Consider the following 13,805-nt stretch of genomic DNA (forward strand, 5'->3'; position numbering starts at 1 on the left):
ATTAAAACAACTATTCAAGACTTCGTGAACGCATACTGAAGAAGATTCATGTTAACATTTTAAAGTCTGAGAATGATCAAATGAATGTGTTAGGAAAAACATAAGATCTTAATAAAAAATTACTGGCTCTGAATAATAAAACCAGAAAGCTAACAAGTAGTTCAAAACATGCAAATGAATGTCGCAACTAAACGTTACAAGTTTCCACTTGATCAGAGCAATATTTTGGTTAAAATTGGCGTTTCTACGAAAAATTGAAGCAAAGCTGAAAATTCATATGTAGCCTCATACAAAAACATTCAATACACGTGTCACCAGTAAGCTACCTCCATTAGTTTTCAAGCTGAAACTTCCTGCAGATTAAAACTATGTGCCGGGTCGAGACTCGAACTCGGGACCCTTGCCTTTCGCGGGCAATGAGCTACCCAAGCACGACTCACGCCCCGTCCTCACAGCTTTAATCCCACCTTCCGAACTTCGCAGAAGCTCTCCTGCATACCTTGCAGAACTAGCTAGCACTCCTGGAAGAAAGGATATTGCGGAGACACCTGCCCGCGAAAGGCAAAGGTCCCAAGTTCGAGTCCCGGCCCAGCACACAGTTTTAATCTGCCAGAAAGCTTCGTATCAGCGCACACTCCCCTGCAGAGTGAAAATTGCATTCTGGAAACATCCCCTAGGCTGTGGCTAAGCCATGTCTCTGCAATATCCTTTCTTCCAGGAGTGGTAGTTCTGCAAGGTGTGCAGGAGAGCTTCTGCGAAGTTTGGAACCCGCCAGAAAGTTTCATATTAGCGCACACTCCGCTGCAGAGTGAAAATTTCATTCTAGTTTTCAAGTTATTTATTAGAAAGCAAATTTGAAACGAAAACGTCCTTAGTCATGGTAGATTAAGTATCATTTGTATTTGTAATAGAAAGTTCTCACTAAAGCATTCGATTACATTCTCGCATTAACACAGCTGGACGTAATCGCAAGACAGTATCGTCAATAACAGTGGTTACACGGAATCTTAAAGAGGCAATGCGAGGTCATGTTCTACCGTCGGGTCATTCTATAAAGTCTAGACAGCAAAGTTTGAATGCAATCGAGTTAAAACCCTTTCAGCAACTAAAGCAAAGTTATCTCTATTTATATAAAGATTAAGAAGACTGTAAAGTGTTAAACGACAGATCTTTTAATTAATAAATGTCCTAGAAATGGGCCATTTAGTTACTACTATCTGTGCCTAGTGAGGTTGATATAGTGCACGCGAAATGCCGTGGCCGCTAGACGCGCAGTCGGCTGGGGAAGCGTGGGCAGAGTGACAGTGATGGGGGTTCGCTCAGAGCGCTGTAGGGAAAACGCCGAGCGCTGGAGGGGAACTACCGTCCTAAACTGAAGTCTGTGCTCAGATTTTCTGTAAATATTAAGGAGAGGCCCTCCACCTCCACACTTGTGTGGTGACTAACACTATGCCGTCCGGCGACACCACAGTGGTGTCGTGAACATGGTATCACGCAGTGGCCGGCGTCAGCACTTCAGTATCTTTTGCATTCTGTTGGTGTTTTGTTTAGGTACCAATAAGTTACACACGTCAACAAGTTATTTGTTTTTATAAGTATTTGTGCCCTTTCATCATGGGGCACGAAAGAGACCATAGGACTATTTACGATGAATGTGCGGACGTCTTGTCTGACGTTCCGCACGACTTGGCCGATTGGGAAAAAGACACTGGATATCAAAAAAATTAAAGTGAAGTAGAATCGTTGGAAGATAGTGAAACACGTCCAAGAAGAAATCGGCGAACGAAGAAAGAGTGTTTCCTTGTGTGGAGGGATGAAGGTAGAAAGATAGAGGTCTGTTAGATAGTATAAACTATGGAAATGAGGGTTAGGAGCTGAGGTGCATAGTGGGAAATACAGTCAGTGGGACAGACATAGGGTAATGACTATTGTGTTATTTGGGTAGGGCAGCAGTTGAAACAAGAAAAGGATGGGGAGGCAAAAAAGAGACGAGCCCTAATGCGGAGTTGGATAGGTGGGGAAGAGTTTAGTTGATAGTATCAGGGTGTATCTCATTACCTGAGAGAGCGAATTAGTTCAAGTTTCGTTGGGGTAGGATATGGAGTGTATGGCTGTAGAGATGGAGGGATGGATTTATGAAGGAACAGCAGCATACCAGTGTTGATGATCAGAAAGGAGGCAATTGGGTGACTGAAATCTAGTTTGTTGACAGTATAGTGGAGGTGTTTGATGTTGCTGAGGAGGGGTGAGAATTTGATGACATGATAGAGGATCCAGGTGGGGGGAGACTAGACACAGTGCATCGCGTTCGAGAATTTGGAGGGACTTATAGATCTGTGATGACTCATGCAAGATTTGCATACCAGAGGATGGCTTGGATCATGGTTTCGTAGGTTTGGAGAGGTGTAATCTCCTTATTATTAGTTTTAGTCTATTGTTGCTTTTTCTGTTGGATGGTTGGTAGGTGTGATTTCCATGTTAGTTGCTGGTCAAGATTTAGTCCAAGATGTTTTTGTGTGATAGCTGGATATTATGGTTGTAAATGGTAAGGGAGAAGACATGAAGGCAGAAGGTGCAGGTGGATTATCCTATAATTATTGGGTGGGTTTTGGAGGGATTGATCTTGAGGAGTCATTGGTTACACCAGGAGGCAAGCTGACTGAGGTGGATTTGGAGAGATGTTCAGATTTCTGGGGTATAGGGTAGGGGACCAGGCAAGTTGTGTTATCAGCATACTGAAGGACATGACCAGAGGTGGTGTAGAGGAAGTGGTTTGGGCATATCAGCAGTGTAGAGAAGGAGAGGAGAGAGCCTTGGGGCCCTCCTGGAGTGGGATGGAAGGTACGAGAAGTAGTATTGTTAATGGTGACAGAGGAGGGTCGATTAGATAGGAAGGATGCAGTAAGGGAGACATAGTTAATTGGAAATGCATGTCTTGAGTTTAAGAAGGAGACTGGAATGCCATACACAGCTGTAAGCTTTTTGTAAGTTGAGGGAGACAAAAATAGTGGATTTGTAGGAGTTGAATTGGCGGGATAAGAGACGGATGAGGCGCAGGCGCTGTTCGTCATAGGAGAATTGGGACACTAGCCACACTGATTAACGGAGAGAAGGTGGTGGTGGTTCAAATGTTAATGGATGCATTGGAAGAGGATGGATTTGAAGACCTTTGCTAAGCACTGGGGTTTGGCTAATGGGATTGTAGAAGGAGGTATCAGTAGGGGGTTTGTAGGATTTGAGCAAAAGATGTTTTCCATTGTTGAGAATAGTAACCCGTGGAGAGGATAGTGGTGTAAATGGTTGCAAGAGTGATGAGAAAGGGGAGGCGGCATTGTATGAGGTGTTGATAAGTAATACAGTCGTGACTGAGGTAAGTAGTGTGTTTTTGTGGATTGCTTGTTGTATTCTTCTTGCTGTAATTAATTTCGATTTGTAATGTTGTCCAAGTACTGGAAGCTAGGAGCCAGTGGTGGGACAGCGCTAATTGTATTTTCATGTATGGCAGGAAAGAGTGAGTGATCAAAATATGGCTCATCAGGGATGGAGAAGATGTCAGAGAGATAGGGTGGGAAATGGTTAGCTTTGCTCAGGTTGTCAAGTAAGGGATAGTTATTCTGGAGAAGTAGGCAGTAAGTTATGAGATTATTAAGAGTGAGTCAGTGGAATGTTTTCCATTACTTAGAAGAGTTAATGTGTAGCGTTGAGTTTGATGCACTCCTGGCTCCAATCCTGGCGTTTTATCGGGATTTCATTAATTCTTAATATGTCTCTGTATTTGCGGGTGGCGTGTGATTGTATTGCAGTCATGATTCTGCAAGGAGGATCAGTACATACAATAGTATTCTCTGAGGAGTGGTAGGACTGGTGGAGGGAGTGTGCGGTACTGGAGATATATGGTTTTGGTAGAAATATGTGTGGATATAGCGTCTGACAAAGGTCTGTGACAAAGAGGATGTTGCCTAAGGAATATCGTCAGATTGATGGATGGACAGTGTTGTGTCTAGACCATACAGCCTAGACACAATGAGGTAGCTAGGTGCACGCTAAACTAACGCAGACGGGCTTGAAGTACTGGAACAGGAGACTTATTAATGCACTAAAGAAAAGTATGTAGTTTTATAATACTTAACTTTATTCTCTTGCTGGAATACATCTCTCTTGAATATTAGTACGCTATAAGCACTGATACAAATGGCGCCTTGCTAGGTAGTAGCTATGGACTAAGCTGAAGGCTATTCAATCTGTCTCTCGGCAAAGGAGAGGAAAGCTTAGTACGTCTGGTCGCAAGCTATGTCGTCCGTACAACTGGGGCGAGGTCTAGTCCGTGTCTTGTGACCTGCCATGTGGTGGCGCTAGGATTGCGATTACACAGTGGCGACACGCGGGTCCGACATGTACTACAGGACCGCGGCCGATTTAAGTTACCACCTAGCAAGTGTGGTGTCTAGCGGTGACACCACAGACAGGGAGTGGCTTTCAACCTGGGTGTCTATGGGTTCCCACTGGGCATTTCAGTTGGTGTGGAGAGTAGTCTTGAATATCTTGAATAACTCTTGGATGGAAGTTGGGATTGAGTGCACAGGATTAGGATGGTTATTGGTGGAGAGAACGGGTAGATGGACCCTTTCAATTGGGTCGAGGACTTCTGTGGTGACGTGTCGAAGGAAGCTGGGAGAGGCTAGGATGACATCAGGGATCACGTTACTTTCAGGATGGGCGTGTTGTGTGATGGTAAGAATGTCCCTTGTGCAGAGTAAGTAAACTGATGCCACTGCTGGAGTTTTGCAGGGGATCTACTGTGGATGTTGACGAGACATCTGCAGCAATAATATGTTGCCCGAATGAGATTTTCACTCTGCAGCGGAGTGTGCGCTGATATGAAACTTCCTGGCAGATTAAAACTGTGTGCCCGACCGAGACTCGAACTCGGGACCTTTGCCTTTCGCGGACAAGTGCTCTACCATTTGAGCTACCGAAGCATGACTCACGCCCGGTCCTCACAGCTTTACTTCTGCCAGTATCTCGTCTCCTACCTTCCAAACTGGTGGTAGCGTTAAACAGGTGGAGGCAGAGGCGATGACGAACAGGCGAAGTAACGGCGGTTATGCTGAGGGAGGCGAAGTAACGGCGGTGAAGATGCGGCTGGCAATGATCAGTGGCAAGATCGAGACGTCGATACGAAGATGACTGGCAGCGAAAGAAATGAGAGGAGGCGACGACGCTTAGCGTGGCCTGGCAGCGAAGGCGAAGACGAAGACGATCGGAAACTGTTCGCTATCCGGATTTGGAGCCTGAGAGGAGATCAGGCAGTTCGTATTACGGAGGAGAACAGGGGTTCCAACCCTCGAATGTGCTGACAGGCAGCTAGCTTCTAGCGAGCGCTTCTGTGGCGAAGACGTGGAGCACGGCTGAGGGCGAGCAGTAGGTGCGAGAGTGGCCTTCCTGTTCATCGCGGAAGCAGCGTGTTCTGCGGCAAGGGCACTGCGGGGCAACGTTTTGAGGACTGGTGTCCGTGGTCACGTCGTGAATCTGCAGTTTTGGGCTGTGACTACCGCATGACTTATCTGAATTATCGGATCCATATAATGGTGTTTCAATACTGTGCGGAGTCGTTGAAGCAAAATGCAGCTACCCGGTTATTGATTGGAGACCGTTTAATTATGCTGTCTTTGATTGGTTTGTGTCATAGCTTAGGTTTGCCTTTCAGTGTTTAAGGGGCTCCGGAAAGGCTCAAAATCATGGAAAGTTCAATTTTTACTTTTTTGCGTTTTCTGAATCTGCAGACTATTACCTTTTAATAGATATATAATTTATTCAATTCCGAAGACTACAACTATTTTTAAATTTTTTTTAAATGTGTTCTACATGGGCGTGACCCACTGCGCCGCTGTTAAACTGCTGTCAAATGGTGTTATTATTAACGTCCGTGTTCATCAGGTACATTTTAGTGATGTGAGATAAAGCATGTGTTGTGGCTAACCTGTGATGGTTCAATATATATCGCTGGTGTGATTGTCGATTGTTTCATGTTTATTTACTCTGTCGTTATCTCGAAAATATTCGTAATTAATTCTGTTTCTTGAGTCTCTGTTTTGTTGAAGTATAATAATGAGTAAAAGTAAAGTTATTAGAAATACTCTGAAGGCTTTTAAGAAAAGGAGAAATGTTGGAAAGCCAAAGGTATTTAGAAATATGGGAATGAAGATAGGTTCTAACATGGTACGAGCGATGCTTGCTTTAGACAAGGAACGCCTTCGGGCTGCAGACAGGGCTGTAAAGAGTCTAGAAATGCAAGCAAGAGTAAACAGGAGGAGAAACAAGAGGAAGCTGGAGGAGGTGTTTGCAGAGGATGAAGATAATCCATCCTATGGACCTGGAATGCACTAAAAAGTTAATCCAATCTTTGTCGCTCGATTCCCAAAACTTTTATTTTCTCATACTAATTACATGTTTTCTAAGGATCTTCCAAACATATTTGTTTCAAACTTTCAGTAAATGTTTCACAGTACCTTCTGCATAATTTAACACAGCCTTTTTCCAAAAAACTGTATATTTTTTAATATATAAATAAAAAATTGCAAAAAAATGTTGTGAATTTTCATTACAATTGAAAAAAATCATCTTTAATAACTGAACTAAAATTTTGTAAAATCCTGTGTTAAGTTGTAGCCCATATTCCAATAAATAATCTGTAAAAAGTTCAACTTCCTACCTCAAATACTTTGTGAGGAAAGATGTAATTTATAAGCATTATTTTAACATTGCAAGTATAGGGCGTTCCGGAGCCCCTTAACTTCATCGCCGTAGTTGGTGGCAATCTTGTGTAGGCATGCTCTGATCGGTGAAATTGTATGTCCCATCGTTGTTGTTAATGCGAGCGTATTTGCTTAGCTGTTTTGACTAACGTTCACTATTAGTTTAAAAACATCTCTTATAGTGAAAAGAGGTGCTACTGCGTTTGCAACGGCCTGGAGTTCATCTGGACAGTAGATGCTACAAATTAACGACGTCTTTGACGAATTGCGTGCACCATCAACGGACGCAGAACGAGGTCCTTGTTGTCAGAGTCTAACCCCACGTGTTAGGACGATGTGCGGCCCACGACAGGTGTTCCAGCGTTGTCCCGTGGTAGTGCTGTTATTCTGTTTGTTCGGCTTGATGCTTATAGCAAATCTACCTCTCTGTGCTCATTGCTACAAGTGCCCCACAGCGATGTTCTACACTCTTCCGGAGGAAAGCCATTAGAGATTTTACGCATGTGTGCTGGTCGTGCGAGACTGTATTTGCAGTTCTTGTTCAGACTTATTTCTCCGATGACACACGCGCGGTAAAAGCGGGCGGTTGCGCCTTTAGCGACAGTGCTAGTGAAAAAAATATATGCCTTTAGTATTACAGTGAAATATACCAGGAAGGGTACCTGCACTTTGCCACATTCATTGTGAGCAAAGAACTGCAATCGGCACGGCCTTTTGATACTGGTTGCCAGTGTTGTACTTCATAAAATTACAAATAGTAGTATAAGAATTCTTCTCTGGCTGCCCAATTCGCAGTTACATGCGGTGCAACACGCTTCCTTAATCCCGTGTATTGATTAGTTATCTAACGTAACTGGTGTCTAGGGATAACTAGCGCTGTTGTGCAGATGCACTTCAGAAAAAAGATATCTGAAGGCGCGGCAAACTATCTGTTCCGCTGCTCGAGGAATTACTAGTTTGGGCGCCCGATACTTCAGCATGTAGAGAGCACAGCGCCTTATCTTTAAGGTGGTGCGTTGGGCACTGGGTTCAAATGGTTCAAATGGTCTCCTAGAACTTAGAACTACTTAAACCTAACTAACCTAAGGACATCACACACATCCATGCCCGAGGCAGGATTCGAACCTGCGATCGTAGAGGTCGTGCGGTTCTGGACTGTAGCGCCTAGAACCGCTCGGCCACCCCGGCTGGCTGGACACTAGGGCTACTGTATTATGTGTTATGTCCTATGGTGACTGGTGAGCAGAATGCATTAGTGTGTGAAGTAAGTTAATTCATTAGTATGTGATGTAATTCTCGTCGATAAGTGTAAACTGTATGAATTCAATTCCTTATTTTAATGTGGAAGTCTGTGAAAACGAAAACTCAGGTACTGAGATTGATCATTAAATTTGAGAGCTTATTATCACATGAGGAGAGTTTCATCTTTTCAGTAACGGTAGGATTTGCAGTCAGTTCTAAAAATCTTCAGTATTAAATAAGAACCTGAGGATTTTTTTAAAGCCTTTATAGGTTCTTATATTATATTATGAAAATTTAAACAAAATTCCTTCAGAATATCTTCGATATAAAGTTATCAAATCTTTTCATACTCCTCTGGAATCTTGTTGCCTATTGTATTAAAAGGATGCTAGCGTAGTAAGTGACCCTTGGTTCGTATACCGATCTCATTTACAGGAAGGCGTCTGTGGCCACCAGAGAGGGATAGGTTGTGTCTGAGGTGGCCTCCCAAGCTTCTGGTCCCACAGCGCTGACAGAATCTTGTTTGGCACAAATGAATTTTTCTATATTCGATTCTCAGCTCAAACACGGCAGTTAACAAAACCCGAGCTCTGAATTCCCAAGCACCAAAATTCAGTTCGCTATCCAACTCCATTTTCTCTGTAATCCTAAGTATGAGGCCTGTGCAGTTGGCGTGGTATGGGACCCCTGATACATCTAGATACGACATCTAGATACGTGACAGGTGATATGTAAGCATCCTGTCTGAGCACCTACATCCATTCGTGTCCATTGTCCATTCCGACGGACTTGGGTAATTCCAGCACGACAATGCGACACCACGTCCAGAACTGCTACACAGTGGCTCCAGGAACACCCTTCTGAATTTAAACACTTCCGCTGACCATCAGAATCCCCAGACATGAACATTATTGAGCATATCTGGGATGCCTTGCAATGTGCTGTGCAGAAGAGATCTCCACGCCCTCGTACTCCTATGGATTTATGGACAGCGCTGGAGGATTCAGTTCCCTCCAGCACTATTTCATATATTAGTCGTGTTGCTGTACTTCTGCGTGCTCGCGTGGGCGCTACACGATATTTTGGGGATGTACCAGTTTCTTTGGCTCTTCAGTGCACTAATAAAATGTGCGTACATTTTACATATTAAACAAACCTACCTTATAAACATTGAGTGGATGATTATCAAATAACGTTCTCAAATTAAAGCAGTTCAATAAGAAACAGAGATTTTAGGTGCATTTCTGTGGACGCCCGTGAGTGATACACTTCTTTTCGTCAGGAATGTCCCCTTTGCCTGAGCTAGTTTGCTTTTTATGTCCTCCTTGCTGTATCGTGTCATGTGTAATTTTACTTCCTTCACTTTTCATCGTGATCCGAGTGATGAAAAGTTTTATCCGTAACCTCGTTTCTGCTGCTACTCGGTAATTCTGTCGTTATTCATTTTACTGTCAACCCATAGTTATGTACTCAGAGCGCTCATTCCATTCCACAGGTCCTGCAGTTCTCCATCGCTTTCACTGAGCATTTGAATGACGTCAACTGCGTTTTAATCCCAGTCCTGAACCTTTGTGCTATGCAAACCAAGCACAAGTTTTAATTCCACTTTTGAACCTTTCTTCTATGTAGACCAAGCAAAAACAGGTGGAAATCAAAATGAATAAACTAATTAATAAATAAACAAAGAACACACATGACACATAAATGACAGCGCATGATCCAGACCGTCTGTTTGCCTTTCTACTGAGTGGCTACACCGTTTGCAGAGCTACAACAGGTCGCCAGCTTCACCCTTGCCTCCCAGATCCTCCGCTCTCCATCCCCCTCCTTCCCTCCCTCCAACCCCTCCCTCTCCTCCCCTCCCCTCTCCTCTCCTCTCCCCCCACCAGCTCGCCCTGCTTCCACCCTCTGCAGTCTTCACGCCCCCCGCCGCTGCCACTACTTCTTGCTCTGCCCGCCTGCAGACAGAGACTCATTTCCAGCATCGTGGTCTGCTTCCAGCGACTAGTGATTCAATTTCCGCCGTAACCGCAGCCTGTGGCCGCTGCGGGAGCCCGGTGTTCCTCCAGCCGACTATTAGCTGCCTCACCGTGCAGCCTCCCTCGGCCCGCGGGAGCCATACACAGCAGCTTTCTCCTCCAAATTAAATGTGCCTTTTTTCCCGTCACGTCCTTCTCCACTACGTCATGAGACGGGTAACTTTCATTTCGTGCACGCCACGTATAATCTGTTTTAACACGTCGGGGCGACTTCTTCTCTGAGCGTCGTCATCAATAAAAGGCAGACGAAGTGGAAAAAGCATGATGAAACGATAACCATCGTTGAGTCCTTGCGGAAATTATATTAACGAAACCACAACAGCCCGTCGCGATGGAGCACCTCAATGAGTCTGTTGTCCGTTTCCGTACCTTTATCTGTAATTTCACGAACTGCCCGCCAGGAAAGCTGCTGCTTTCCTTCACGTCCACCATCTGTATCGTTATTCGTTTTATTTCCAGCGGGTTTCTAGTTTTTTAAATTCCCGGTTTCACTTGTAACCAACCAGCGCGCACCGGGCTATTATTTATTCCGTACAGCCGTCTAAATATTATAGCACTAAGTTTCACTATTATGCAGGAACACAATGGCTCCACTTGTCATGTCATTCCTAACATCTTAGTTAAGGATGTTTGTCTGTTCAAATTACGTCTTTTGCCGATTGTGCAACAATAATGTATGATTCAGTGAAAGATGACCTAGGCCTTCGAAAACCAGGTGTTTATCAAATTCACTGTCAGTGCGGAAAATCATACGTTGGGGAGATGGTTCAAATGGCTCTGAGCACTATGGGACTCAACTGCTGTGGTCATAAGTCCCCTAGAACTTAGAACTAATTAAACCTAACTAACCTAAGGACATCACACACATCCATGCCCGAGGCAGGATTCGAACCTGCGACCATAGCAGTCCCACGGTTCCGGACTGTAGCGCCTTTAACCGCTCGGCCACTCCGGCCGGCATACGTTGGGGAGATAGTCCGCACTGTAGAAGAGAGGTGCCGCGAACACAAGCGCCATACCGACTTACGCCAGGCCACTAAATCAGCCGTGGCTGACCATTGTATAAAGACTAGCCATACTATGGACTATGAAAAAACAAAAATACTCAGTCAATCCTCCTACTTCTGGGACTGCGTTACTAAAGAGGCTATCGAAATCCGACTACAGGATGATCTAATTAACAAAGACAGTGGCCTTCAACTTAGTCAGGCTTGGAACCCTGCAATCAGACTGGAGAGAAAGATGCGGTCCCACAGACCGAGGACCGCCCCCGGCGGCGGCAGCAGGGAGACTGCATGCCCCAGTTCAGATCCAGGCGCCGCTTCCCCCACCACCTCCAGTAGCCGCCGCGCCGGCCGCACCGAAGATACCAGGAGAGGAACGGTGGAGGGGGTAACGGCTAGTATACACTGCTGGCCACCGTAAATGCAACACCCTGAAGGAAGCATCCGAATCAAGTGAAATTTACACCATGGGTTTGCAGCGATGAGATATGCAACTGATTAGAATTTCAGCGCAGACGCACATCACGCGCGCCTGTGGCGCCACCTCATAGCGCCATTTAAGACTTGGCGATTTCGACAAGTGTACGTTCGGCACGTGTGTTTACCTTGTGGTTGTTTCACAAGACGATCAGTTATGCCTCGTAGACAACAGCGAACATCGTTTGATCAAGTATCCGAGTTCGACAGAGGAAGGATAGTGGCTTACCGAGATTGTGGATTATCATACAGAGAAATCGCTAGTCGTGTTGGACGAAACCAAACAACTGTAATGCGGATATGTGGCCGTTGGATGCAGGAGGGTACGACGGACCGACGTGGTCGATCGCATTCACCTCGGTGCATCACTGCACGTGGTGATAGGCAAATTGTGCGCATGGCAGTGACGGATCGCTCAGTGACATCCCGAACCATAGCACAGCACATTGCGACTGTAACGCATCATCCAGTGTCTGCGCGTACCATTCGACGCCGTTTACGCAGAGTGGTCTGTCCGCAAGACGTCCATTGCTTCGTCTACCATTGACGCAGAACCACAGACGTCTCCGTCGCCAATGGTGTGATGACAGACGGATTTGGACGGCAGAATGGAATGACGTTGTCTTTACTGACGAGGCACGCTTCTGTCTGCAGCACCACGATGGTCGGATTCGAGTGTGGAGACACCGTGGAGAGAGGTTGCTGCACAGCTGCATTATGCACCGCCACACTGGTCTTGCACCGGGTATTATGGTATGGGGCGGTATTGGATATTACTCTCGCACGCCTCTAGTACGCATTGCCGGTACTTTAAATAGCCGGCGCTACATATCCGAGGTGCTGGAGCCAGTTGTCCTTCCTTACCTTCACGGCTCGGCCACAGCCATATTTCAACAGGATAATGCGCGACCACACGTGGCACGCATTGTCCAAAGGTTCTTCGTCAATAACCAGATTGAATTGCTTCCATGGCCGGCTCGCTCTCCGGATCTTTCGCCGATACAAAACATGTGGTCCATGGTTGCTCAACGAGTGACCCAGATTACATCCCCAGCTGCCACACCAGATGATCTTTGGCAACGTGTGGAAGCTGCTTGGGCTGCTGTACCCCAGGAACACATCCAACGTCTCTTTGACTCAATGCCGAGACGTGTGGCAGCGGTGATCTCCAACAATGGCGGCTACTCTGGCTACTGATTCTGGCAGGAACCACATGTCACAGACGTCTGTAAACGTAATCATTTGATACTTGGTCAACATGTTATCTACAAAATAAATTTTGTTGTGCTACCTCTTGTCTTTCTTGGTGTTGCATTTACGGTGGCCAGCAGTGTATATAGGGCGCCGAGAGGAACAGCACAGCATTCGTCAGAAACCACCTGAAGATGGCAGCGTGTACGTCTGCCAAAATATTGTGCAGAAATTACGACGCTACCCGGTCGGATACCCGAGAGTTGCTCAAATTGGAAAAAGGCCGGGAAAACTTCAGATCGCATAGAACACATTTAATGTGCGTTTTTGTTTGGGGTAGTGGGGGGCACGTGTGTGTCTTACTCACCCAACCTCTTTGACGATTAATTCAAGCCCAGCCTACTTCGCTGCTTACCGCCAGTAAAATATCCCTTTGAACGCGCTGTTGTCCTTGATGTGTTGTAAGTGAAGTAGTGCTGGTGATTGAGGTGGTATCAGATAGAAGCACCAGTTGTCTGCGTTTGTACGCGTGCCGGCTAAAACACCACACATCTGCACTAACGAAAAATAAGCAGATATGTCATATGTTTACGGCTTTCGCTATGGTAGTGCTCCTGCTGCTGTCGAAGAATATCGCCAACGATTTGCGACAAGTCGAATTTATAATCGTAAAGCGTTTACCAGATTTTTCACCACGTCGGTTCCTTTTCCGTTTTCCTTCGGAAAGTGAAGTTCAGCAACTATGCAGGGTCCGCAGCTCGTGGTCGTGCGGTAGCGTTCACGCTTCCCGTGCCCGGGTTCGATTCCCGGCGGGGTCAGGAATTTTCTCTGCCTCGTGATGACTGGGTGTTGTGTGACGTCCTTAGGTTAGTTAGGTTTAAGTAGTTCTAAGTTCTAGGGGACTGATGACCATAGATGTTAAGTCCCATAGTGCTCAGAGCCGTTTGAACCAACTGTGCAGGAACAGTAACAATTGTCAAATTTGTACAGCGTAGTCCTACTACCAGCACAAAGCGATTTTCTGTACCTGTCAATGTCTAACGAACACGTGTATGGCGAATATCACATGCGGAAAGCAATTTCACATGCAGCGTGTC

The sequence above is a fragment of the Schistocerca nitens genome, chromosome 8 (genome assembly GCF_023898315.1).
Source record: "Schistocerca nitens isolate TAMUIC-IGC-003100 chromosome 8, iqSchNite1.1, whole genome shotgun sequence".
NCBI lineage: Eukaryota > Metazoa > Arthropoda > Insecta > Orthoptera > Acrididae > Schistocerca > Schistocerca nitens.